Below are 27,800 nucleotides of genomic sequence, written 5' to 3'. Positions count from 1 at the left end.
TTTAAGTGTCCTCTCACTTCATTATAATTTCTCTCTGGGTAGTAGATTCAGTTGACATATTATCTTCCTTCCATTTTGCCTTTTCATTCCTCACCTTCCACATGTGGAAACTATTTAGAATGTCACATTTATTCAAAAGGATGAGTTTCCTAAGGGGAAAAGAAAAGCATTTTCCAGATAACAGAAGTGTGGCCCTTAAAATAGTTGAATTTTTTATTTTAGCTCTTATTTTAGGAAAATCTTTCCAAAATATTACAAATGTGCCTGTCCAACCAAATGGAATATACTAAATATAAATTTATTCATTTCTTCATAGTTTAGGATCATCTATATTGATATCAGTAATTATACTTTATTTTAATATAGTGATGATATCAGAGATGACTGAAGCATGCCCTAAACTGCCATTTCACTCACAGAAAGCTCTAACTTTGGCTCTTCAATCTAGAATATTCTATATACAATATGTATTTATGTTTAATGCCAGATGTAGGAATCTCACACCTGGTAGTCTTCTCTTTTTTTTTTTTTTTTTTTTTGTCATCCTCTGGGCTCTATCCATCTTTTTCCCTAACCCGATGCCCAGTCCTTTGCTGTTCATCTCTCTACTCCCTGTATATGACATATGATAGAACAGAAAGGTGAGAAGGAAAAATAGGTAAATATGTAGGTAAGTATATATGTCATTTCTCACTTAGGCAAGCCTCATTATTCATGGATTTAGAATTTACCTACTTGTTACAATAGATTTGCAATCACAAATCAATACTTCTGTGGCTCTATGATAGTCATCCCTAAGCATGCACAGGCCAAAGAAAACCTCAAGTTGATGTGCACTTTTGCAGCTGATGTCAAAAAAGGGGATATTTGGCCTCTTTTAGGTTTCATACTGTTTTTCTCAGTTTTGTATTTTCTGTTGGTGATTTCATTGTTTAAAAAGCCAACAAGCAAGCGCTGAAGTGTTGTCTAGTGTTCCTAAGCATAAGAAGACCATCATGCACCTTATATATTAATAAAATGTGTTAGAAAAGCTTGAGTTACAGTGTAGATGGCTATGTGCTCAATGTTATTGAATCAACAATATAGTTCATCATGAAAAAGGAAGAGATTTGCCAATCTGCACATGAAACCACTCTGGAAAGTGCTAAAGTAATTGTTTTGACCAGAGGCTTGCAGAAACCTATTCCTGCAATTCCATGAAGAATAAAGGCTCAGTATTTGTAGCAACTTTTTAGAACATAATTATTGTGAATGATAAGACTCAGTTGTAGTTGTAAGTGTACATACATATGTACTATATATGCTTATATACATATATATAAATATAGATAATAAAATTTCAAATAGGGGATAGAGGTAAGCTTGAGATAGCAAAGAATGGATCTATTTGGAATTTTTTCATCTAATCTTTCCCTATTTCTTTTATTTTGTATGTCAGACATAAAGGACCTTGAGTTGGAGATTGAGGAAAAATCCTACTGGACCCTAAAAACTCTGGGATCTTTCCATTTGACATGCAACTAAAAAAAATGTGTGTGTGTATATATATATATATATACACATATATATGCCTATATTTATATGTATATGTAGAGTCTCTCATTAGAATGCTACTTGAAAGAGGAACTGTTTTCTATTTTTATCCTTAGTGCTATATGCATAGTAAATGTAATATATGTTTTTCATTCATTCATTCATTCAAAGGGTCCCAGATAAATAGAGTTGTTGCTCTGTCGGTTGAAATGCTTCTGAAATGCTTGGGAGGTTGGCAATCAGGAATCAATGTAGAAAAATAATAAATGCTAACTCTTAAGTCAGATAGGAGCATGGATAGAAACCTTGCCCCTGGTTAGATGAAATCAAGGTTCAAAGAGGGATTACATGTTTGTGGGCTTTAAGTTAAACATATTATATGCAGGTACAGCTTAAAGTAAGCGATCATTTGTGTAATTTGACTTAAGGGTATCAGATTTTCTGTAAAATTGAGATAATTGCCAAATAAGAAGACAATTACTAGATTGAATAAATAGGGAGTTATTTCTGAATATGAATATATTGACATTCATAAATAGAAACACTAATGTAAAATCTAAATCCAATTGAAGTATTTTCCGATAGAGGCTATATTTTTATGTCTTCCTTTACTGAAGGTCAATTTCAGTCTAACATCATAATCTGAATATTATGGAGTTCTCAAAAGTTATACTATCAATGTATAGGCCCTACCCAACTGGAATTTCTTTGAATATGGCCTATCAGTGTAGAAGGTATCTAAGAAAAAGCTATGTACAGAAAGGTTCATTTCTATAACACTAGTGATGATCCTTTCCAGACAGTAACTGTACAAAATAGAAGACAATTTTCTACAGTGTGAAGGAGATATGATCTGGATTGGTGTGGTAATTACCTAGACTGATTCAATTATAGATTCTTTTAAGTACTAAAGTAAGCTAAATCTACAGATAATTATTTGTATATCACTTCACTGCTTCTTTTGTAAAAGGCTACCATTAATTTCATATGTTTGGAGAAAAAAGTTTGGGATCTACTTTTCTCCCTCAATAATCTCCCTTACATGTCAAAATTCTGGCTTATGCTCCTGTGGAATTCTCGTTGTTGTTGTTGTTGTTGTTGTTGTTGTTGTTGTTGTTGTTGTTGTTGTTGTTGTTGTTGTTGTTGTTGTTGTTGTTGTTGTTGTTGTTGTTGTTGTTGTTGTTGTTGTTTTTTAAATTACATCTGATGGAGCTGATCAATACAGAGTAGTGTAAATTTTTAAAACAGTTATATCACCTTGAACTTCTAATATTGATGAACTACCCTGAGCAAGTATGCCAAAGTTTCATGATGGGAGGCAGCTATGTAGCACAATGGATAGAGCGATAGGCCTGGTATTGGGAGGGCCTTGGGTTATATATGACCTCTGGTACTGCTTGGCTTTGTGAGCCTGGGCAAATCACTTAACCTTGATGACTTTGCTGCTCTTCTATCTTTGAGTTGATACTAAGGCAGAATTTAAGAGTTTTATTTAAAGGAAAAAATATTGGAATTGTACCTTGATGTAATAAGACTTAAAGTCAGTGTCCAAATAAACTATTCTACTATCTTTGCATAAAGTCAAATGAAATTAAATGCAATATATTCTAAAAGCCTTAGTGAATTAGATTTAAGTTTTAATAGCTTAAAACTAATAGATCCAAAAGATCTGACACCTTCCTTCTAATTTTTACAAGTAGAAATTGAGATTCATGGCATTTGGTTAGGTGCATATTAAAAATAGCTATGGTCTAATGATAATGACAACCTTGAGCTTTTATATGCCTTCTTATTTTCAAAAGCATCATTATCATGTAATCAATGAGTTTCTTACCCCACTCTCCACCCAATGTATTTAGCAATATGGTGGAAAGAGTATTTGACTAGGAGTCAAGAAACATGGCTTTTTGGTCTAGTGTGGCTACTACCTAGTGGTATGATATTAGAAACTCACTGTCCTGGTCCAACACAGTACTGACAATACTAAATGTGGACTGGACTGTTGCTAGCAGGCCATTATTAAAAATGAACCCTTTTTCAACCTGAAACTTTATACGTGATTATAAGAAATAATTATCCAATTCCTTGTGTTATCCCTGCCATAGATACGTCTGTGATCCATTCTCCAGGCACTTCATTTTTTCTTGGCAGAGTTGTTTGGGCCTCCATTTAATGACCTCTCAGTTTGAGCAAGATCAGATTTCTCATACGTTATTTTTGTATGTTGAACTTTCTTTTTATTTTGTTTATAGTCTAACATTATGTTTAGCATGTTTACCATTTGGTAGGTACTGAAGCACCTCAACCTATTAATGTGATGAGGGCACTTTTAGAAAAACAAGAATTCATAACTCAAGAAGCAGGTATCCCAACAGGTTGTATAGTGGAGGATATTCCTTATTGTTGTTTAGCCTCAATAGACTTTGAATAGAACCATCATCAGCAAATATAAACTATTTATACTTTAGCCCAATTGTCCATACTCTCAAGCTCAAGGATCTCACACCAAAATGAGAGTCATTCTACAATAAGCACTTCTCCCTCTGTTCACACTTTTGAATCTGCCTTAATAATAAATGGCCACATTAGTCTGTTCAGACCTTCATATGGAACTCTTGGTTGCCACAGAAATAGCATAATAGCTGTCAGCATATCTGATCATTAAGTTACATTTCTAGGTTCAAGACCTTGTGAAAAAAACCAATAAGCTACTGCAATCTCTGTCATCTTTCCTCTTTCAAAGTATGTATGTTGCTAGATTCCATCTAACGAATTAAGAAACCATAAAGTATAAATCAGAGCAAAGTTGGATTTCTAAATCTATTTAACTTGAAAGTCTATAATGCATATGTGTCTGTGCTTAGAACTATGTTATATCAGGTTAAAATTCTAGACTGGATATCAACCAGATCACCTATTTATATATGAAGATATCTAAGCCTTTTGGTTAATTCAACTGTCTCCTCCCTAGGAACTGCTAACAAAATATAGAGTATTTCAAGAGACTTAGTGCAATTTTAGTCTTAAAACATCAGCTTAAAGCAGGTCACCAAGATTTTTGGAATACCTTCTAAATTTTGATAAGCAATGACTTTCTTTAAGATAGTTTTGTGTTTTGTTTAAAGACTTTAATCAAAATAATTGGTCTTTTTGAAAAGATCTTTTGTTTTAATACATAAATACATTATAATTTTAAATGGAGTTAAAGTTTTGTGATTTAGGATTAGGTTTAGATTTGCTAATAGAGGGGGAATTAGTTGATTCAGTGGCTTGAGTGTTGGAAATGGAATCAAGAATACTGGAGTTTAAATCTGTGCTCAGACCCTTAGTATTTATGTGTTCCTGGACAAGTCACTTAACATTGTTTGCTTCAGTGTCCTACTCCATAAAATGAGCCAGAGAAGGAAATGGCAAACTATTTCAGTGTCTTTGCCAAGAAAAGCCTAATGGTGTCACAAAGAGTTAGACATAACTGAAATGACTCTAACATTGCTAATAGAATCCTATTTCATCCAATCCATCAGGAATTAGAAAGTACCTGTGAGGGAACTGGTTTTAAGCAACTAGTGATTGAAATTGTCCTCTCAAAACTGCCTCTAGATCACAATTGAGCAGCAAAAAGGAGATCAGAGCCCAGAGGACAGTGCTCAGATAGTGTGCTCAAAGACAAATAACAACCAAAAAAAAAAAAAGGGTTGGGGGTTGTTAAAAAAAAAAAAGCCAAGATTTTTAATGTATTACTCTGAAAGTTTTCTTCTTTGGCTTTTTTAACTTAAGGAAACTATATTTTTGATGGGGGTGGAGGATGAATGAGGTGGGTGTGGTGGTTTGGGTGAATAAGGATCAATTCCTCCAAGACATTTATAACATACTTCAACCTGGTTTTGGAAATGATATAGGGGCAATCAGATTTGTATTTCTGTTACCATCATTCTTAGCTTGATTGCTCTCAACAATAAATTTTGATTATCTTAACTGTTCTTTTGTCTTTCAGAAAAACCTCTGACTTTCATGGCTAATCAGATTTAATTAGTTAACTATCAAGTTGTCCTTTTCAGTTCTATATCTATGATCCTAATTTCCCAGTTTGATTAAATCAGGAACAAGGAATGAAGGGTAAGTTTTCCTTCCATTATGTTACACTCTAACTCTATTCCATATTATTATGCCCATAGTGTTAGGCTTTTCAATGATAGTTCTTGAATACAAGTTTAGGGGAAAGGTTGATTCTTTGATTCATGAAACTTCTTGGGTACTTGTTACAAAAGCAGCTGCTTAACTTAACTATTTGTGGTTTGAAATGTGTTCCTACAATAAGATGTATTTTCCCACATCATTATTAAGTAAAAGGGCAAAAAGACAAAAGTTTATTATAAGTAATATGCAAAGATTCAGCAATTTAGCTTACAACAGAAAGCATAAATGAATATATAGAAATAAGAAAAAAATAAGAAAACAATACCAGCAATAATAAGAGAGAAATAGAAAAGATAAGATAATATCACCAAATGGAGAAACTCTAACACCTTAATATTCTTAATTGTGGGAGTTCAGGTTATACCCATCCAGGGTTACATTCAGGAAAGTAGTACCAGGCAGGGCGTCCCCTCCATGGGCAAACTCTGAAGTCTACTTTCCAGAAGGGGATTTTATTGATCTCAAAACAAAGAAGGCATTTTTCAAAGTGTAGTTTGCAATATCTCTTCCAAGGTCCAGTGACCCAGCAAAGATCCTGAGCACCCAGAAGCGGCCAGGCAAAACATGTCTCAAAATTTAATCAAGAGTCATAAAGATGAGCTCCAGAGGTGGAGCCAAGATGGAGGAATAACTATAGCAGCTCTCTGTCACCACAAGAATACTTTCTGATCAAGAATAAAATATCACCACAAAATGAAAATAGGAGTGAAAGAATCAACAAGGAGACAGAGTAAAACAACTTTCAAGAAAAGAAAAACCCAAAAGGTAGGCAGAGAAACTGGGGTGAGAGGAAAGCAGAGCCAGCAAAAGGCTATAGCAAGGAGGGAAGAGCAAGCCACTCCCATTCCCACCCCACATCTTCTCTCCCAAATTCAGGACCTAAGCTCAAGCTAACATTCAGATCCTGAGATTTTGCCTGGGGAAATAGTGGTACAAGCCAACCCACATCCTTTGAAACTTCAGATCTGTGGAGAAGACTGGAGTCCCAGCCCAGTGTAGTCTGTGATAAAGTGGGCAGATCTATATGGGCCCAGAGCAAATCCAGGATTTCCAGTCTAGGCTTGGGATAAGAATTTAATATGCAGTTTGGGGTGACTTATAGTACTAAGTATTAAGTAGTAATCTTTCAGCCTAAAATTCAGGGTGGAGCTTCAAGACAGGGAAATCAAGGGTGTGCCTGATTGGATCAAGTATACAGTTTGGGGGGGGGGGGGGAGAAACAAAAACTTGAGCTTAAGCCTGGGGCTAGAATTTGATCAGCCTTCCCAATTAGAACAGGAGTGAAGCAAGGATGCCCATTATCACCTCTACTATTTAATATTGTACTAGAAACACTAGTGATAGCAATTAGAGAAGAAAAAGAAATTGAAGGGATTAAAGCAGGTAATGAGGAAACAAAACTATCACTCTTTGCAGATGATATGATGATATAAATCCTCGAAAATCAATTAAAAGACTACTGGAAATAATTAACAACTTCAGAAAAGTTGTAAGACACAAAATAAATCCACATAATCATCAGCATTTCTATATATTTCCAACAAAACTTTGCAGGAGGAGTTAGAAAGAGAAACTCCACTTAAAACCACTCTAGACAATATAAAATATTTAGGAACCTATCTACCAAGACAAACAAAGGAATTATATGGTCACAACTACAAAACACTTTTCACACAATTAAAACTGGATCTAAATAATTGGAAAAACATCAATTGTTCATTGGTAAGATGTAATATATAATATTATGGTAGGATATAATAAAAATGACAATCCTACACAGATTAATCTACACATTTAGTGCCATACATATTAAACTATCAAAAACATTTTTATAGAATTAGAAAAATATATAACAAAATTTATTTGGAAGAACAAAAAATCAAGAATAACAAGGGAAATAATGAGAAAAAATGTGAAGGATGGGGGCCCAGCAATAGCAGCTATTAAACTGTACTATAGAGCAGTGGTCATCAAAACAATATTGTTCTGGCTAAAAGACAGAAAGGTATATCAATGGAACAGGCTAGGGGTAAATGACCTTAGCAAGTTAGTGTTCAATAAATCCAAAGATCCCAGCTTTGGGGACAAGAACTCACTATTTGACAAAAACTGCTGGAAAAATTGGAAAACAGTATGGGAAAATTCAGGTCTAGATTAACATCTCACACCCTATACCAAGATAAATTCAAAATGGTTAAATGACTTAAATATATAAAGAGTGAAATCACAAATAAATTAGGTGAACATAGAATAATATATCTCCCATATCTGTGGGAAGGAAAGGAATTTAAGACCAAGCAGGAGATAGAGAACTTTACAAAATATAAAATGATTGATTTTGATTACATCAAATTAAAAACCAAAATTAAAAGGAAAACAACAAACTAAAAAAAAAACTCTTTATAACAAAACTTTTTGACAAAGGTTTAATTTCCCAAATATATGAGGAACTAAGTCAAATGTACAAAAAAATCAAGTTATTCCCCAATTAACAAATAGTCAAGGGATGTATAAATAGTTCTCAGATGAAGAAATCAAGACTATCAATAAGCACATGAAAAAGTGTTCTAAATCCCTCCTGATTAGAGAAATGCAAATAAAAACATCTCTGAGGTACCACCTTATATGTAGCAGATTGGTTAATATGGTAGCAAAGGAAAGTGATAAATGTTGGAGAGGATGTGGCAAAATTGGTACACTAATAATATACTGCTGGTGGAATTATGAATTAATCTAACCATTCTGGAGGGCAATTTGGAATTATTCCCCAAAGACTTTAAAAGATTGCCTGCCCTTTGATTCAGCCATACTAGGGCTGGGTTTGTGCCCAAAAGAGTTAATAAGGAAAAATATGTGTATAAAAATATTTATAGCTGCACTCTTTGTGATACCAAAAAATTAGAAAATGAGGGGTTGTCCATTGTTTGGGGAATGGCTGAAAAAATTGTGGTATCTGATGGTGATGGAATAGTATTATGCTAAAAGGAATAATGAACTTGAGGAAATACCTCCAAGTTTTAATGCAGAGCAAAAGGAACAGAATAAGATCATTGTACACAGAGACTGTTACACTGTGGCACAATTGAATGTAATATAGACTTTTCTAGTAGTAGCAATGCAATGATGAATTTTGAAGGATGGGAAAGGTCATGAATCATGGAACATGGAAAAATATTCGAAATAAATAAATAAATAGTAAAAAAAATCATAAAGACAACACCTTCTGTGAGACAAGAGTTAATCTTATAGAAGCATGTTTATCTATCAGACAGTCAGAGATCTTGGAAAGCTGCTGAGAAATGTGAGGTCAATGATAAAATTTTACTTTAATCCTTCGGGTACTTCACACAGTATGGTAGTTTCTTAATGAGAGAAATGAATGATTTCCAAAAAGGGGGTCCTATACTATTACCCAAAAGGATGGTATCCCCAAACTCTCTCACAGTCTTAGGAATTAACCTGATTATTGGAGGGGCGGTAGATACACTTCCTCTATTCATCAGTAGAGGTACTAAACTCCCACAATATATTTTTGATTTATACAGAATCTGTCCCAATGACACAATTAAATCTTAAATAGAAACCATTTTTAAACAATAAAGTAAAAGTAATAATAATAACAAGACTAATCAAATGTCACAGTTACTTATTAGAAGAAAAAGTAATAATTAAAACACATAGACCAAATGTGTACCTTCTCACCAATATATCTAGTATTAATGGTGTTAGTGGTGCATAAGGAAGAACAGGCAAACACTTTTAGAAATCTAGCAGGGAGGCACATGAGTATTTATATCCATATAGATAAACAGAAAAACTTACAACTTCAGGTCTTGAAGTTAGAACAATCTGTACCACACAAAGCGTCTTCTTCACTAATTGCTACCTTTCTTTTCCTTACTAGCTTCCTGCTATGCACTGTTACCCCTGCTCAAAAATCAGTGAAGCAGTGACAACCTCTTTAGATGAAACTGTCCAGTGGTTCCATGAAGATTCCTAGTGGGTTGGACACTCAGAAAGGGGAACCAGGGACTGAGAGAAAATGGGTTACAGGTTAAGGACTAATGGAAAGAAAACATAAGGCAAGAATGAAGGCACACAGACAAAGAAAGTTCTGGCATATGGTAGTCAGACAGTGAGTAAGCTCTGATGGTTAAGAGCTTCCATGGTTCAGAGCTTCACTGAGATGAAGCTCTGATGGTAAAGAGCTTAACCCTTAGCTAACATACAGCTCTTTTATTGGAGTTACAACAGTATATTGGGAGGGGAAAAAACCAAGTAGTCTGATACATTGGTACTATGAGGTAATCATCATGAGATACAAACTGTTGGAACCTAAAACAATAGGTAGAGCTAACACCTAGATCAGGAATCCATATGGCTTAAGGTTTTGGTACATATGTTAATTGATTGTTTTAAGTAAATTAAGGAGATATTTAGGTAAATTAAAGAGATAACTGACTAGTCTTCTGGAGTGTAGCCTTAGGGAAGGTCTAGGAATTTGGCAATGTTGAGGTTCAATTTAACTCAAGGTTACAGAAATCAATGATAAGCAATACAAGAGTCAGCTTTTTGAGTACTCTTAAAATAATGTCAAGATTAATGTATACCTGGATTGCTACCTTCAATTACTAACCTCCATTAACAGGGCACTCAGAAAAGTGTTATGCTCTTTCAATGACAGCAGTTTTCTTAAATCAGAAAAAATGACAAATTCCACAGATCTGCAAATAATAGACTTTCCTTTTTTTTTTTAAATGAGTTTCAAGGCTTTTCTCACAGCAAAGCACAGCTCCCAACAAAATATATACTAATTGTGTTTCTGTTTTTCTCTCTCAAACCATACAGGGCAGAAAATAACATGGGGAACCCTTAGAGTTTTCTCCTATCTTGGGTAGCAGAGAGCAGTAGAAAGCAATGTCCCCAGTAGTCCTTCATCTAGAAGCAGGATTCTGCTCTCTTCCAATGAGCTTCTATCAACTGCTCCAACCTTTCTCCAGTCAATCAAAAAGGCAACAACTCTTTTCCAATGAATAGTTCAAAACAAATCAGCTGAAGAATTATTGTCTAAGCTGGAAGGCTTTTGTGCCTTCTGACCTTGATTTCTTATTACTTCGGTGTTTGTTTATTTTTTTATTTCTTTTTTCCCTATTTCTTCCTAGAGATTTTTCACATATGTTCTCTTATTTTTTAGACTTAATGCCTCAAATCAGAGCCTCTGTGTGGTTAGGGACTTATCTTTAATTTAAAAAATTTATCATTCTGTCAGATATGAACCCAGTCTTTATATAAACTTCCCATGATCTCCCAAAAGTTATTTTGACTGTCAATTATAAACTTCAAAACTCTAAAAAAATCAAATACAAATGATGTACCACAATACTTTGTAGTTATTCAGTACATTCATCTGAAGTCAATTTTTTTATCTATTTCTCAAAAAGCATGTTCTTCTCCAATCCAAATATCTGAGAGAATATATTTCTTCACAAGTTGATTTCTGTCATTTTTTTCTTAAACAAATGTTCTCACTTCTCACCTGACTGAACTGCTTTTGGGACTTATTTGACTTCTCCATAATGCCCAAGGAATTAATTATTGTAAAAACCTTTATCCTACTTTAAGATCCCTTAAGACTTGATATTCCAAATGAGGATTTTCTATCTTTTTCTTCCCCCAATATTTATATGTAGATATATTTTATGTCCAACTCTTTCACACCTCTTTTTAGGGTTTTATTACCACAGATACTATGGTGGTTTGCTATTTTCTTTTCTAGCTAATTTTACAGATGAGGAAATGAAATAAACAGGATTTAAGTGACTTGCTCAAGGTCATATAGTTAGCAAGTACCTGAGGCTGAATTTGAACTCATAAAGATGTCTTCTGGATTCCAGGCTCTATCTACTACATTACCTATCTGCCTACACACACACACACACACACACACACACACACACACACACATGTACATATCTATCTATGTAAATATATACCCAACACATATTTATGCATATTTATGCATATGTAGCTGCATTGCAATACATATATGTATTCACATATTTATATATACATATTTACAAATATTTTTTATATTTCAAGACTTTTGATTTTATTGGTATTTATATAGGGAACTCCTGGAAGAAAACTCTTTCTACTTGTGCAGCTAACCATCTACAACTTAGAATCTTAGAGAGACACCTAGTTTTTGAGCAATGTGATCAGAACCATATAGCCAGTATGAGTTAGAGGCTAGATTCCAGTCTAAATATACTTATTCTACTGATGTGAAAAATGGAGCCTAGAAAGTTTAAGCTATTTGTCCAAAGTCACAGAATTAGGAAATACTAGAGTCAGTATTTGAACCCAGGTCTTTCCTCACTCCAATTTCAGTGTACTTTCTACCAAACTGCGATAGTTCTCCAAAAGACAGAGTGCCTAGATATGGTAAATATGAAGAGTCTGGAGTCTATCTATAATGTCCCAAGATTACAGGAAACATTTGTTACGATCATAAATTTCAAACATTTTTTCTTTGAAGGTTAAACATATCAATTAATAATTCTAAGATACTTTAATCATTATAATTCTATTTTAAAGAAATTACATGAGCTTCCAAAATATTAAATCATAAAGGGTCATTCTGCAATTGTCCTAATGTGAAAATGAAGTTACTTATATGAATGCCAGAAAATCTTTCACTGACGTTATTGAGATTAAAATTCTAATAGTTGATCAGTCCAGGACTACTATTATCTCTCATGGTGACCACTCTTTTCCTCACTATTGTGTTATTGCTCCTACAGCTGACCATACTCATTCGTCCTACACAATATAAAGAAAACTTCTGACAGCCTTGGATCAAAATGTAGGAAAGAGAAAAATTTAATGAATAATCCATCAAGATTGTCCTCCCAATAATGGCACACCAGATGGCAGGGCAATATTATGGTTCTAAGCAAAATAATAACTAATTAATCTTCCTGTACATTTGTTGTTGTCTTTACCCACACAACTAAGTAAAGTATAGCAACAAATTTACCATCAAATTCAAACTTCCTTTTGTTGCTCATTTCCAGATTATGAACACATTAAGAGAAAAAAAAACCCTACTAAATCTACAAAAAATAGTTACTGTGTGAATCTAATACTGATCTGGTAAAATTATCATTTTTTTCCTTCCGTTTTTGTAGCACAAATCCATCCTAAATTTTGAGGCATCAGAATTACCCAAGTTCCAAAATATTCAGACTGAATGATAGATGGAATTTTTTTGTTTTTGTTTTCGGCCATCTATCCTTAAAAGATAATTAGAATGAGAGAAGTAATATAAATAATGTTTTAAAGAAGTGGCCTATAAGTTGTATTTTCATGATAGAGTAATTATCTATCTATCTATCTATCTATCTATCTATCTATGTAACTTTAGTTCTCTCTCTCTCTATATATATATATATAGAGAGAGAGAGAGAGTATATTTTCTATCATCTTCTACCACTGATAAATGAACAGATTCAATTTCCAAATTGACATAAATAATGTATCTGTAACAATCAGGATTTATTAAGCTCCTACTATTTGCCAAGTATTGTGCTAGTTTCTCTACTGGAGACAAAAATGAAATAATTCCTATTCCCAGAAGCTTATATTTTTTCAAAGAATTTATTCATGTAAGCCTCCAAACCCTCAGTGTTAGATGCTGAAATTTACTTTTCTTTATAAAAAAAAGAGGTAAATTATGGGTGTGCATTTACATTATCATCACACTGAAGTATAGATGGAAGTAAACAATAAAAACAAATAGAGCTTTCATGTTAACATGGATTATCTCCAATCACCTTATGCAGTTTTCAAAAGTATCCTGGCAAATTTTTATAAAATAAATGACAGAAATCAACATTTTTCTCCAGCATTTTACATCATTTTGGTATTTCCTAAAACCTCAATCCAACTATTACTAAGAGATTTCTTTTATGCTTTTGAAAGGCATACTGGTATTCCCTTAGTTTGATTCCATTTAGTTACATTGATTGCTGGTCATATGAGTATTTTTTCCCTTTATTTAAAAATATACATAAAAATAGATTTGTAATTCTGATGAAAGCAACCATAAACAAAAAGCTTTGCATTACAGAATACTTTATTAGAGCTACATGTACTTGGTTTTTTTTAAACTTTTAATCATAAACTTAATGTCAACAAACATAAATATTTTGATATACAAAGAACAGGAAAGAAGTATGGTATATGTATGAATTACTATTATTTAATTTTATGATACATATTAAAATTAGTAAAATAGTAATATGATAGTAACAACATATTTTGAAATTTTGTGCCTACTGAAATTCCGACTGCTGTTTTAGAAGGGAGAAGTAGGAAAATGTAACTTTATGGAAGGTTGGCTCATAGGAAGGATTGGGCTAGAAAATTTTTAATAGCCAAAGCTCTCTGGGAGGGGGAGTGGACACTTTATGTATTATACACTTTTAAATTTAGTTTGTACTGTTAACATTTTCTCCATCACTTTTATAAGTCTAGAAAAATCAACAAAACAACAAATTATGTCCTAATCAGTAGCCTTTGTTGATTTCAGGAAATAAATTCTCATGATGAAAATTTAAAAAATTAGTTGTTATAAACTAGTATGAACTGACTCTAGCATACCACAGGGTCATGGATAATACTGAAAGTGTCATAGAAAGTAGTTAGAAGAATGAGTTTAATCATATACACAAAAGCTAAAATAAATAATATTTTGTGGGACATTTGGTGATCATGTATTTTAGTATTAATGATATTTATTTGCAAAATTACTACCATTAATATACTTGCAGCTTATGTGCCAAAATTAGGTACTGAGGATGAAGTAAAGAGGAAATTTTATTAAAACTTGTATATAATCCTCTGAATAAAATCACAAAGTTGATAAATGGTAACTTGAATGGAAAATATAAAAAAAAGCAAAGACGGGAAGAAAGATATAGAAAAGTATAGTTCAAGAGAATGAAATGAAAGAAAGCAAATACTTTATTCTAAAAAAGTTTTGTGCCTTTTGCCATATGAACATTTTCTTTATTTAAAAAACCCAAACAAAAACATTGTTAAGCACTGAAAATGATGAGCACTATAATGGCATCACAAAGAATGAAATAAACTACATTTTAATGGAAAGGAAAACACAAGGAAATAATTCTTGAATTAGCTTTATGTACACAATCCATCCATTCATCAGAGCAAAGATCAGAATTTATAATATAATAAAAAAGAATAAGAAGAAGAGGAGAAAACATACAATTATGAAGATTTAAACATGAATTAATTGAGCTATTAAATTAAAAATGGGAACTAGATAGAAAAAATTACAATGGCATTGATAATAATTTCTACCAGAAGTAAGATATAAATTAATTGCTATAAACAAAGAAAACAAATAACCACGGAATGAGTGTTAGTCAGAAAACATACTTGTCCAGAGAAGAGAGATGATTGCTAAAGGCAACATTGAGTTAGGCCATAACATCATTTGTAAAATCTTACAAAGGAGTATGATTAGAATTAAGAGCATTAAAATGATTAAATCAGTGACTGTTTCTAAAACAAGCAAGGCAATATGCTAGATGCCAGGGACATAGTACAAAGAAAGAAATAATCCCTAATTTCAAGGAGTTCATATTTTAATTATATAGGACCTTTAATAAACAAATGACAATGTTCTCATTACTTGCTAATGAGTAAATGGCCTATGATTTCCTCTTGCCAATCATTTTACACATTTGATATATCAAAAAATTTAAGTCAAGGGCACTTACTAAAAAGCCAATGGTACATTTATTGGAGAAATCTCAAACTGTGTACAATTTCAATTTTTAATCAGAAAAAAACCTGCTCAGTGGTTAGCATACTGTTCAGCAATGCCCTATTAAACAATCAACTTTTTTTTTTTCATTCAAAGCAGAATTTTCAGGAGTCTGACAGAGAATTCTGACTAATGAGCACCTTAAAAGAAATTACATATGAACACAAGAAGATGCAGCTTTACACACTCCTGAAGTCCTGTGGATTTCTAGAAAACAATAGCTATGAACAAATCAAAGGGAAAGGAACTCTTAGAATTGGGACAAAGTTCTGAACAAAGGATGGCTGACCAAGAGGCTAAGCTGTACAGAAAGGAACAAACATGGCAATCACCTACTGGTGTTAAGCAGAAGACTACTGTATATCATGATATCATTTGGAAAGGCTTCTTTTTCAAATATCATTTATACCAATTTATAGTCAACAATGTTTTAAGGGGAAAGAAATTGCCTAACTTTTTTTATAGAGAACAATAAAAACCCCTCTATAATGTTTTCGAAAACATGACTAAAGAAGTATAATTAGATGAAAGAATAATCATTTATTAAGTGCTGTTTATGTGCTAAACCTTATAATGTATAAGTATATATGCATTAGCTTAACAGAGTTGCTTTTAAAATTTTGATTTCCAAATGAGTTCCTACTGAGGAACTTTCTCCAACAATATATATTCAGATCTTCTCTAGAACATATTCTCAGTCACTACCTGAGATACTGAAAGTTCAAGTGATTTTTCCAGTGTTTTGGGTCTATGATTTCTATAGTGAAGGGAGTTCTTGGAGTGTAAATTGCTCCTTTAATTAAGATCAACAATTTGTCTATAGCTAATATTCTTAGAGAGTTGCCTGAGACAATATGAATTTAAATGGTTTGCCCACTCTCATACAGTCTACATCTGTCAGAGGTAGAACTTTAATCTTGGTTTTCTTGAATCTGAAACCACTCCATTTTCATCTTTACTTCCATGTGATACCTTTAATTACATTGTGAAGATACTATCTATCTTCTGCATATAAAGGTATATAATGCACCAATATTTTAATGTGTTTTGTTGTAAAAGAAACAGGACATGACTTCTAGTACTGTATATAGAATATGAGAAATAATAATAGCTAACATTTATATTATATATACTATTTGCCAAGCATATGCTGAGTGCTTTATAAATATCCTCATTTGATCTACGTAATAAACCTATGATATCTATGCTATCACTGTCCCGACTTTTAAATTGAATAAATTGAGACAAACAGGGGTTAAGTAACCGGTCTTTGTAGCTAGTAATAGTCTATGGTCATATTTGGATTCAGTTCTTTCTGACTCCCTATCCACTATGTTTCCCAGGTTTGAACAGTAGCAATGGCAGGAGCATGGAATAATGGATAGAAAGTCAGTATTGTAGTGAATGATCTGAATTTAAGTCCCTACTGACATATTCTGGCTTTATGAGCATGGGTAGATCACTTAATATGCCACAAACTTAATAGGTCAATGCATCAGGCAACCCTATAAGAATATTAATCATAGATAAGTTGTTAATCTGCATCAGTCGAAGGAGTTTCCAGTTTCCACAAATTGAGTTCCAATTTGATGAAAGAGTTTCAAGGGCCACTGCACCCTTCCCACTTGAAAAAAAAATAGTGTATCCCTATTTATGTAATAAGGAATTCATTTAATAAGAGTTCTATTTACCAAACACCATTTAATGGTATTAGAGAAATAGGAGAGAATTATACTGAGTCCTTCTAAGTGTGGTATAAGGTAGTTCAATAATATTATTACAATCATAGCCATATGTAACAATCAATAGTCAAATGTTGGATGGCATCAAGTGGGCTTTGCAACAACAAACTCAATTTGTTTGATAAGTTGTTCTATGGGTTTCTCTCTCTCTCTCTCTCTCTCTCTCTCTCTCTCTCTCTCTCTCTCTCTCTCTCTCTCGTCTTTAAATATAAAAGACATTTCCTATAGTTCTTCCTCAGACCCTATCATTGCAGTCATTGGCAACATTATTCAGACAGGATCACAAAATGAATAGTTCTATGACCTATGACAGGAGACAATTTCAGTTTAATTTTTCTTGGATGAAGATAATCCTCATGATCACTGTTGTGTTGCTATAGTAAAGTGGTTTCCACACAGCATGTAATACTGCATGTGTACATGCTTATTTCAAATAGCTCTAAACTGTTTTGGAGATGGGGAGGGAGGTTTCTATTCAGGATATCTCAGAAGGCCTATACTTTTTTGAGACTGGTCATAAAAATATCTATATCACTCTGACTCTGAGTTGGGGGTAGGAAGAGACACTAGGCTCACTGTATGTCTTAAATATATTTAGTTTCAAAATTCAAGATGGAAAATTTCTTATTATTATATAGCAGCGTTATCCCCAATATGAAACATCACTGATTCTCTATTTTGTCTAAAGAATGCTGAACTACGTTTTAGGATCATAACTACTATGCCCTACTTCTTTAACTTAAAAAGAGGGTTTCCTTTTATTAGGATTTTGTAAAAGTCATTATTTTATTTTTTGCAAGGCAAGGAGAATTTGGATCATAAAGGGAAAAAAAAACTCTGGGTCAGTATGCCAATGTGTGGTTATTTACAGTACTGAATAAAAGCCACACTACTCATAGGAAATCTCAAGAATAAGGGAGGTATCCAACCCATCCAAGAAAGCTAGTCCTTTTTTGTTTTTTTAAATCCTTACCTTTTACCTTAGAGTCCATTATATGTATTGGTTCCAAGGCAGAAGAGTGGTTAGGGCTAAGCAATGTGGGTTAAGGGATTGCCCAGGGTAAAGGGCTAGAAAGTATCAGGCCAGATTTGAACCTAGAACTTCCCATCTTTAGGTCTGGCTCTCAATCCACTTAACTACCCCCTAAGAAAGCTAGTTTTGAAAAAGAATGGTTGTTTTAGAGCTAGAAGGAACTTTAAACATCTTTGAGTCCCAAACGGATGAGATAACTTATCCAAAGTCAGTGTCAGAGCTGGAATTCAAACTTAAGGCTAATGACTACAAATATATTACTCTCTCCATTGTACAAGGTTGCCTCCTGAATTTATTTATTCTTTTAGGTTATTTACTTATGCTTTCAGAAATAATGTTCTATTTGGGTTTTATCTTAAAATTTTTCTCTTTTATTACTAAAAACTTGATAAAAATGAACAAACATGAATTTTTCCACATTCAAAGAACAGAAAAAGAGGACTATATGAAATTGTGAATCTCTATCACATGCTTGTCTGGGTCCAATTCTGTATTTTCTTTTGTTCTTTTATATTTTTAAATGATTCATCAATATTTTCTTTCTTTTTTATATATCTTCAATCCTAATTTTTCTCTTTTTAAAACATGTTTACATACAACATAATATGTAACAATGATATAATACACACTTACTATAAATATGTAATACATTATGAAAATTTTGCTTATCTAAGAAACAAATTCTCCAATTAACTTTGTCCAAAAATCAGTCTCATTTCCCCGCCTCCTTTCTACCTCTCACTCACCCCACCCAAATCATTCAATATTATATACGTTGTACATACATTATTATATACTACATGTTTTCCTGTTTGTCATGTGAAACAAGCACATTAGGCTTACAGAGTCCTAAATACCTTAACTGCAGTGTATCTTTCTAGCCTCTTTGGATATCACTTTTCCTCTTTCATTTTGTAATCTATTTAAATGGCCTTCTTCTAGTCTTTACACACAGCATCCCTTCTCCAATCTTGGGTTTTTGAACTGTCTCTCTCCTATTTTTTACCTACACTTCCCAAGTCCATCTCTTCCTTTAAGATCACCTCACATATCATCTTTTGCATGTAACCTTTCTTGATCCTCACAACTGCTAATGCTCACTCTCCCTTATGTGTAATTATAAACGACTACCACATAGAACTACTTTACGTATTTTTATTTATTAATATCAAGCATATGTTGTATATATTTTGGCATTTTGAAAGTTCAGTGTGAGTAAGGATCTATTTATTATTTGGATTTGCATTTCCAGTACCAATGACAATTCCTAACATATTGACTGATATGCCGCTTTATAATTTATAAAGCACTTTATTACAATAGTCCTCTAATAGGTATAAAAATATTATTCTTTTTGTATAGATAAAGAGACATTTCTCACTATCCCATAGACTGAAGAAGACCTGCTCATGGTCATGTAGATTGTAAACTTCTTGAGGAGCAAGACTTTCTGCTTCTTTTCATAGCATGTGTCACAGTGCCTTCATTCTATTTGTTTCTCATTTTCAGTGTGTTTCTTGTAAACAATGCATTGCCAGGACCTACGTTTTGATCCATTCTGCTGTCTATTTTCATTCCATAGGTGAATTCATTCCATTCATACTCAGTGCCATAGTTATTGGATGTGTATTTCCATCCACTTTGTTCCTCCTCACTGTTTGGCCACTTTTCCTTTTCTTTCCACCATATCTCTCTGCATATGTTCAATCTTGTTTTACCACTACATTGCCAATTTTCACCTTCCCAGAAATCCTCCTGTATCCTCTCCCCTTGTAGTCCTACTTCCATCTTTGGTCCATATTTCCAAAAGTCCCTCTCTCTTGTTCTTTACCCTTTACTTTTTAATTCTAATTCTATCCACCTTTCCAAAAACTCCTTCTTTATTCCTCTAGTCATGTCCTTCTACTTCTTTTTTTTAAACTCTTACCTTCCGTCTTGGAGTCAATACTGTGTATTGGCTCAAAGGCAGAAGAGTGATAAGGGCTAGGCAATGGGAGGTCAAGTGACTTGCCCAGGGTCACACAGCTAGGAACTGTCTGAGGCCAGATTTGAACCTAAGACCTCCTATCTCTAGGCCTGGCTCTCAATCTACTGAGCTACCCAGCTGCTTCCCCCTTCTTCTTGACATTAGTTTGATTCTAAAAATCCTTCCCCTGTTTTGCCCTGAGTCCCTCCCTAATCACCTCACCTTACCTTCCATCTCTTTCTTCATTACCTTTGAATACTTTTTATAAATAATTTTTTTGCTAAAGTTCTGTTTTTTTCCCCAGGAATAGATGAAACTCCTTTAGTTTATTAAATACCCATTTTTTTACCTTGTCTAATTATGCTCATATTTGCAGGGAATGTTACTGTTGGTTATAAACCCAATTTTTTGCTATACAAAATATTGTGTTCTATGCCTTGCATTCTTTGAATGTTGCAGTTACTAAATCTTATATTATTCTGACTGTAGCTCCAAAGTATTTAAGTTTTTTTTTTCTTGTTGCTTGTAGTAATTTTTCCTTAATCTGGGAACTACAGAATTTAGCAATAATATTAAGATATGTTTACATCTTTGAGGTGATGGTTGGTGGATTCTTTCCATTTCTATTTTACCCTATGGTTCTAGAATTTCTGGGCAGTTTTCCTTGATAATTTCTTGAAGTATGATGCCTTGGTTTTTTGACCATCACTTTCCAGGAGTCAAACTATTTTTATATTGTCTCTCTTTAATCTTTTTTTCTAGTTATTTGATTTTTTTGGATAAGATATTTTGTACTCTCATATTATTTCATTCTTTTAGTTTTGATTTATTATTTCTTGTTTTCTTAGGAAATTGTTAGCTTCCCCTTGTCCAATTATGGATCTTAATAAATTATTTTCTTTCCTAAATTTTCATATTTATTTTTCCATTTCAGTGATCTTTCATAATTTTCTTGATTTTCTTGCACTGTTATTTTTTCCCTTAATTTTTCCTCAACCTCTCTTATCTGGTTTATAAGATCTTTTAAAAAGCTATTCCAAAAGCTCTTTTTGAGCTTGTGGCCAATTCCTGTATTTCTTTGCAGTTTAAGAAGTGTTTTTATTGCACTGTCCTCTGAGATTGAACTGAGGTCTTCCCTGTCTACTTGCAGTTGTAGTGACAGAACTACTTTGTGTTTGTAATAGTTACCAAAAGTTGAGTTCTTTATCAGTTGATTGCTAGACCAATGGCTTAATTATTGGCTTCTTCCTGAAATGGCAGGGATCTTAAGGTACTTGGGTATGCTACATCAAGTTTCAAGATTTTTTGTGTTGTTCCCCCCTCCCCCCCAGGCACTCTTTAATTATCCTAGTCTTTATAATCTAGGATCTTATAAAATCCTGGATCCTCTGCTCAAGTGCCAGGTCATGACTGACCTCAGGTGTTCTAACCAGAGCAAGCAGACAGTCCACTTCTCCCTGTGGCAGCAGCCAAGGTCTCCATTCTTCTGGGAGTGACTATAACTGATAGCTCCAGTCCCTCAACAACCACACTCACTTAAGTCTCTAGTTTGTTAGTAGTGAGGCTTGAACTTCTACCCTCAGGGTCTGGTGTCTATAGACTATTGTATACTCCTTCAATCCTGAGCTGTGGACCTATGGGAGTTTCCAGAACCAAGGCTGCATACAAGAGTTGCTCCCAGGGTCGTTACTTATTCCAGGCCGTCCACAGTGTTATCTTCCAGGATATAAGCTCTGGGGCTCCAAAAAAAGATGAAGTTATTGGTCCTACCCCAGGGGACTTGTTTATTGCAAGCTGTTTGGTCTGGTCTTAACCTCCAACCCAGGGACTGTATCAGTGAGACTGAGGCCAAGAAAGTAAAAAATCTTCTTCCTTAGTTGTTCCTGGATGTTCAGCTTCACTCCCAACTCCTGTCTGTTTCTGCTATTTTTATTTATTGGTTCTGTGGAATTGTTTTTGATTGTTTGTGATGTGTTATTAGGAGGTAAGGAAGCTTCATTCTCTACTCCACCATCTTCCCACCCATTGTAGCTCTCTATGATGAGCATTGTGTAGTTAGAATAAATTTAGTCATTTGCAAATTTATTCAATTAAAGAGAGAGACAATGTGGAGAGAGAGCTAGCCTTGAAGCCAGAAAGACCTAGGTTTAAGTCTTAAATCTAAAACATACTAGTTATGGGACCCTAAGTACATCACTTACCCAGAGTACTCTAAAAGACTCTTTAAAGAAGTTTCAAATAAGGTAATGTGAATTAGTAAGGTAGAAGGAATTTCCTCACTTGAGTTCCCTTTACCAAGGAAAGCACAGATCTAATCCCTACCCTGTTTTAATAAATAAAACTATCCAGTTATTTGTACACTCTTTGGGTTTGGTACACATTTGTTGAATGAATGAATAAGTCTAATAAGGGAAAGCTGGAAAAAAATAAGGTTATGTGCAAAGGAGAAATCAAATTGTTTTCAGTGATTCAAGAAAGAAAAGATTCTTTACAATTAGATGTAATATAAGAATAAGAGCCATGAACTGGGTCTTGAAGTAAAAGAAGGATTTAATTTTGCAGAAATGGAAAGAGCGCATTTCTGTCATGAGAGGATAATGGGTACAAAGTCACAGAGATGGATAAGAGTAAGAAAAAATTAAGAAATAATGAATTACTTCAGTACAAGAATATAAAAGATGAACACAATTTGGAAAATGAGGCTAAATAGGTAAATGGAAACCATGTGGAGAGGACCCTGATGGCTGGGTTAAGGACTCTATTCTGTATGTTCAATAAAAGGTTTCTAAGGAGGAGGGTGGTATTTGTGGATTAGAAAGATTACTTCAGTGGCCATTTGGAGAGAAAAGTGACTGGCCAGGAAGAAAATCATCTTAGAGGCTATTATAGATAGAAGAGAGAGTAATGAAATTGTGGCAATGAAAGTGAAAAGTTCATTTATCAAAAAACTGCTATGGGAAAATGTCTTGTTGAGCATGGAATTACTCATTTTATTTTGGATATTTCCTGTCACGCTTTGGGAATATCTTGAATTTGTTCATTTGCCTGATATTTTTTTTCTGAATTCCTCCATCCTTCTTGTCCTTAGATAACAATATCAAAAGAACACTAAAGTGAGGTAAGAAACTCCAGAAGAACATTAAGATGATGTTGAAAAGATTCATAGACATGGAACTGAAAAAGAAGCCAAGACTATCTAATACAAACCCTTCATTTTAAAGTTGGAGGAAGCTTTTCCATGGGCAAACTTGGCTCAATTGTATGGTTGTGGAAAGGAGTAGTTTGAAATAATGATGATGAAGTAGGTTGGATCCAGATTATGGCAGGTCTTGAATATTTAAGGAGTTTATAGACTTTACCTGATAGGGATGTATTGAAAGGTTTTGAGCTATGATAGTAGCTATGAACTATAAAATGTAGTAATATTGTCATAACTATACATTAGAAATATTATCTAAGCAGAAGTGAAAAGGACTTATTACAATTTGGGGAGGAGAGGCTGAATTAGAGAAGGCAGGTTGGCTAAGACATTTATTAAGCAAATATGTACAAAGCAATGTACTTGGCATGGATTCACCAATTTTCTGAGTAATTAATGAAAATAATCAGAACACTTGGGAATAAAATTTAATTAAAAGACAAACATTGACTTTAGAATGGCTTTCTGCTTTCCATAACAATAAGCCAAATTTTCCATGGCATCAAAAGTAATGTTAGAATGATTTCATTCCTATTAATCTATTACCGTTAGTGCATTAGATGTATCTTCAAATACATACATATGCGTAAATATACTAAACTAAGACTTTGGAGATAGGATTCTGCCACTAATTTATGAAGTATGACTTAAAGGGAAACTTTCTTTCTTCCCCAGGGCTTCTTCTTTTTCTCTTAAGTTTCCATTTCATCCATATTTAAAAGTATCTAAAACTTATTTTAGATTATACACACACACACATGCACACACTCACGCATGTATAAATATGTAAGTGTGTATATCTCAGTAAGACTTCAGCAAAAAACTGGTAGTTTGAAAGTGCTAAAAGACAGATACACTAAAATATAAAAGGGAAGACTTCTAGATAAAAATAGACATTTTCTACCCGACAAAGAGCCTGAGGCTTGAATTAGCCTCATTGCTCTTGAGAAGAGGCCAGCAAGACAGTGGACTTACCCATAGGTCATAGACAATTTTGATACCTTTGCCCCTAACACTCATCTATATAAAACCCGAAAAGCAGCATGGGAAGTAAAGCTGATTGAAAGGGGATTGATCAACAAAAGGCAACGCAGTCTGGTAGTAGATGTCTAGTAGCTAAGACCAGTCTGGCAGCATCAGTGTCTAGTAGCTAAGCAATCTGCCCAAACCAGTCCAACACTATTTCAATCCAAGGAGAAACTAGTGTAACAGCCAATAGTACTGCTTGAACTAGTCCAGTAGACCCACGTGTCTTTAGCTCAGCTAATCCGACATAGACTTTTTGTGCTAAAATTGAAACATATTTGGCTGATCAGGGGAATGACTTGTCTATCACTGACTACTTACTGTGAACTTCCTAAGGATTCTCTGGAAAAATAGGACCTTGAGACACTAAAGTTCTGGAGCTATGTTTTGTTTTATCACATGTGTTCCCAAATATAAACCTCACTATATCTATTTTCACTATGTGTCTATTTTCAACCTCCTCCATGGCCTCTATGTTTTGGAGAAAGCACCTCTGATTTGGGGGAAATTGCTTTCTAAGCACTGTCATTTTTATGCCATTTATGTAAGTCTCTTTGCTAAAGAACTGAGCCTATAATTAATTGTTAGGGGGAAGCAAACCAGTGGAGGTCTGTGAACAAGATTTAGGAAGCTATCTATCCACAAGATTAGTCACCTAGAACCAAAGATAATAGCAGCCATCTATCTAGTGACTCAACTAACCAAGGAATGCCAGTGCGATTTTGAAGAGTTTAGGGTAGGGGAGAGGTGGTGGTGTTCTCTGTACATATGCCAAAGAAAATACAATCAGAATGTAGTGATGCTTGTACATATATGAGTATATATATCCACTTACTCATTCATATGTACATGAAATGAGGGAGACAGAGACAGAAAAACAGAGATGGAAACAGATAGAAATATAGATAGAGGTGTTATCATTGGAGGAAGGAAAGGTTTCCTATGTTTTCAGAGCTGTTCACAGGTCTGCTTAAGTTTTAAAAAAGCACTTATTAAGTACCTACTATGTGCCAGGCACTAGGCCAAGTGTTCAAGATACAAAGAGAGACAAAAAATAGTCCTTGCCAAGTTTACAATTTAATAGAGAAAATAACAATTAACACGCTTTAACATGACTTGAGATTTTAAAATGTCAACCTTATAATGAGATCAGGATATAGACATTTTATAAATTTATAAAAATGGAAGAAATCACTTCACATATCACCTTCTATCTTACATAAACAACCAACTAAGGTGTAAACATCATAATAAAAAATTCATCCCTGTGATTTCTTACCCTAATTCTGTGAACATGTGTTCAAAATCCTTAAGAAAGGAAAAATAGCAAAGGAATATTATTGTTTCTCTTTGTATTCTCTGAAACAAATCTATGAGGAAAAATCTATATTAGTAAAAACAATAAGATATACCTCAGAATCCCAAAATTTTCGATCTGTAAAGTACCTAAGAGATAATCTAATTCTCCCCATGCATTTTACAAATAAAGGAAATTAGCAGGAGAGAGCTTGTGGTTTGCTTAAAGTTACCCCTACTCCAGCTCTCCTCAATGAACGACTTCTCTTTACAGTTGTAAGGACATTGGCAGTTAAATCAGTATTTTCCCAAAATATCATCAAAGATAATACTAAGGCCAAAAATTGGACAAAAACCAGAGGAAAATCTTCTTTCCCTTCTGACTCCCCTATCTCTCTTTCATTAGGTAGCTGCTCCCAAATACTACCACCCACTTTCTCCATTCTCAAATATAGAAGAAAGGAGCAGGAAGTGGAAGAAGATGACAAAGACAAAAGACAAAATGCTTTACATGTTAAAGTAGAAGCCCACATTCTCATTTCCAGCCACTAACTTCTTATCCCCCTAATTCCACACCCAAACTCATCTCAAGCAACATTTTCCCATCATTTTCCCATGGGCATCTTCTGTTTTCTCACTGCCCACTTTTCCTTTTTAGCATCCTTTTGCAATCTCTTCCTGCATTAAAATATAAGGTCCTTCAGAACAGCATTTCTCTCTCTGTGTCTTTGTCTGTCTGTTTCTGTCTGTCTCTCTCATTCCCACTGCCTAGCACAGTGGTTCACACATAGTAAGCCCTTAAATGTTTATCAATTGACAATAATCCTTGAAGAATTTCTTCAGAGGTAATTGCTTTACTGGTTGGTTTCTTCCTCTAATTGTGCTCAAAAATTAGTTTGACCTCTGAGCAAAGTTTAGGAAGTTGCTTTCTTTTAGGTCCTTTCATTTAAATTTCTCTGATTTATAATGCAAGGTTGACTCATGGGCGTCTAGTTCAATTTGGGATGTACAAAACCACAATGTGCTCTTTCTGACTTTTCAATTATTACATAAAAGGAGAGGACATGGAGTCACTCTCTACTAGGGAAATTACTGCTCCTGTGAATCCAATCTTGCTACTGTGGGCATGGCAATGTACTGAAAGTCCTTTGTAGGAGAGTTTTCAAGGTACACACTGAAATGTCTACTTGAAGTATAAGCTTTATGTTTGAAAATAAAAATTAAATAATTTAAAATACAGAACTAAAATGCAAATGCCTTGAAGAGTTCATTTTTTTCACATAGAGAAATGTTATTACTAATGTTTAGTCCAATTTTTAAAAAAAACTGTCACAGAAAATAATTTTCATCTTTCTCTACAAAAACACAAAAAAGTCTACAAAAAGTCTAGATATCAATAAAGAAAAGCTTTAGGGTTTTTTTTATTAAACATGTTTCAATGTCAATTTTTCCCCAAAATTTTAAATGATATTTTTATTCCTACTATATTATGGATTAACTTTTGAGTTTTTTTTAATCTTTGTATCCCCTAGAACAGAGATGGCCAGCTTTTTAGAGATGAAGTGTCATGTGCCTCCACCACACTGAGTGCCAGGCAGAGCCTGACCACCCCCCACCCTTACCCCACTCAGGGGAGAGAGAAAGCTCTCCCATTGGTCTGCTGGGCAGAGGGACAGGAGATGTAAAGAAATGTCATCAGACATAGTGGAGAGGGGGAGTGGAGCAACTCTGCCCAAGTTCCTATGCCTTTTTAGTAACAAACTCTGGGGGGCAGACAGCTTCATGCTCACAGAGAATACTCTGTGTGCCATCTTTGGTACCTGGGCCATAGGTTTGACATCACTGCCCTAGAACTTAGCATTTTATCTAGTATACAACACACACTTAATAAGTATTTCTTAAGTTAATTTGATTAGGCAAAAAATATAGGTTGGTGCCAGATTGTCAAAATT

At 33.9% G+C, this 27,800-nt stretch overlaps 1 protein-coding gene across 1 annotated transcript in view; it reads right to left on the bottom strand.

Annotated features, from left to right (window-relative positions):
* RGS7 (regulator of G protein signaling 7) overlaps positions 1 to 27,800 on the bottom strand; it is a 333,738-nt gene that overhangs the window by 150,612 nt on the left and 155,326 nt on the right. The window lies entirely within an intron of this gene.

Source organism: Gracilinanus agilis, chromosome 4 (assembly GCF_016433145.1).
Source record: "Gracilinanus agilis isolate LMUSP501 chromosome 4, AgileGrace, whole genome shotgun sequence".
Taxonomy (NCBI): domain Eukaryota; kingdom Metazoa; phylum Chordata; class Mammalia; order Didelphimorphia; family Didelphidae; genus Gracilinanus; species Gracilinanus agilis.
This window is presented reverse-complemented; position numbering and strand designations above follow the sequence as displayed.